Below are 2,217 nucleotides of genomic sequence, written 5' to 3' on the forward strand. Positions count from 1 at the left end.
TGGGTCAATATCACTATAAAGTGCCTTTGAGACTTCACAATTTCCAAAATAAAAATATGAGATTTTCTATTAAACTTCATATTTGTTGTATTAAGGAGACTGTAGGCTGTTAGAAATGCATATTGGTCAAGCTCCTGCACTTTTTATAAAATAACTGCAAGCAGACAATTTTCGAGTAAACCACAAAATATGTCCACCCTGTCATGGACAAATTCAAAGTAGAGTATATACATTTTCATTACATAATGATTATAAAATGTAGATTTTCAGAAAGATAATTTGTCCCTTTCTCAACAATACATTTTACTTAGTGGGTAAAGTCTTTTGAAAAACTGAAATTAATGCAATATATTTGTATCCCTATAAAATATGCGAAAGTTGCACTTTCTTTTCTAAATAAAATCAAACGACAAAGATATCTGGTCAAACTTTCAATGAATACCAACTAGCCCTCATTCCTTTTAAAGCAATCACACAAAAGGTTTTGCTAACTTGTTTAAATAATTTGTTTATTTTCATAAAAGATGAAGATGACAGGGTGGACAATAAGATGACAGGGTGGACCTTGGCATGACAGGGTGGACAAATGCATTAATGGGTGAAGAGGACATCAGATAAACAACAGGAACAACAAGAAACCCTAATATAAAGAATGATTTCAGAAATATATATTCTACACTGCAATTGTAAATTGTAAATTGATTTAAAAGGGCATTTTTACATTTATAAGGCCATTTTTCTTATCTTATTAGATTTATGCATGATATTTTGTCAAATTCTTACATTTTAATCAATATTTTAAACTAGAATAGTAAGACACTATGGGGCTGTTCCTAAATCAAATGAAATCTCTTATATATATATATATATTAATTTCCACAGACTATATACACTACACTTAGAATTGCATAAATAATGCTATGAGATTAACTGGTTTAAAATGGGTATTAATGGGGATTTAAAAAATGTAATATTAAATTTTGAAAGTAATAAAAAATGAAATTATACTCTAAATATGAAACTAAAGCCACTCACTAGATTGTTAAAAACACGGATTCATTCAGTAACGAAACACCACTTTGTGTTGCTCAGAGATGCACAACAATTTCACTGTGGATTTTTTGGAACTATTTTCTTTGGAGAAATAGAACAAAAACAGACAATATTGACTATTATTTATTTTATTTTTTTGTTTATTTAACTGTTGTATAAAGTCAATATCACATTTGCAATCGAGCAGATATTCAGGAAAATGGCACTTTTGCTTTGGGCATTTTTTGCCCACTTATCTTGATAGGCACATTCTAACTGCATTCTACTAGGCTACATCACAGTGAGTCGTTGCCTTCCATCATGTTCATCACTAAGCAACTGCATGCAATGTAAGATAGCATACAGTTCTGAGATGGGGTGCATTAAATGCATTTATCAATTCAACCTTTTTTTCCCCATAATTAATCACACCAATTTAACATGTTAAATCAATAGCCTTTTTAAAACATTATCAGAATTTGGCAAAAACCATTCACATGTCCCCCCTGTCGTGTACCATGTCCACCCTGTCATGGAAGGCTTGGTGACAGGACATTTTTGGTTAAAGTTAGCATTTAATAAACACATGGTGTACCTTCAGTCAGCAAAGTGGTTCATTGTTGAAGCTGAATGTGTACTACTTAAAATATATATTTTGAATTTCTGAAAAACTTTTATGTAAATTAATATTTTACTATGACAGGGTGGACATGTTAAGCTTGGCAACATGCAACTACAAACACAATATGATGAAAATTAGGAAATATAAGTTTAGATACTTAGTGTACTTGCAGCAGATATTTTAACCTCCACTGAAGAAAGGTACAATGGGGGTGGAGATTTCACTGAGTAGATCAGAGGGTTTCTTAAACGGGCATTTACAACATCATGAGGTGAGAGTACTAGTTACTAGTTACTTTTTAGCCGGCGATATTTAGTGAGTTACCAAAAAATATTTATTCATAATCAAAGATCTATGTGGATAATGGCTACTTTGAACAAAACCCACTTTTATCTTTTTGACCAAGTACGTGAATTAATGGTCATGATACAGGAATTTCTAACTTCAATACCTTGAAAAAAATCAATAGTAAAATACCTGTGAACCGGAAGTTGCAACTGACTTCAGTGTTGTGATGTATTTCCAAGTGAAACGGAATATTGAATAAAGGGCGGGGTTTTATT

General features: G+C 31.5%; 1 pseudogene; it reads right to left on the reverse strand.

The window, feature by feature from the left end:
* Positions 1–2,217, reverse strand: part of LOC107728518 (dynein heavy chain 11, axonemal-like) — a 58,640-nt pseudogene that overhangs the window by 33,951 nt on the left and 22,472 nt on the right.

This window comes from Sinocyclocheilus rhinocerous, unplaced genomic scaffold, assembly GCF_001515625.1.
Source record: "Sinocyclocheilus rhinocerous isolate Xijiao unplaced genomic scaffold, SAMN03320098_v1.1 scaffold3047, whole genome shotgun sequence".
Taxonomy (NCBI): domain Eukaryota; kingdom Metazoa; phylum Chordata; class Actinopteri; order Cypriniformes; family Cyprinidae; genus Sinocyclocheilus; species Sinocyclocheilus rhinocerous.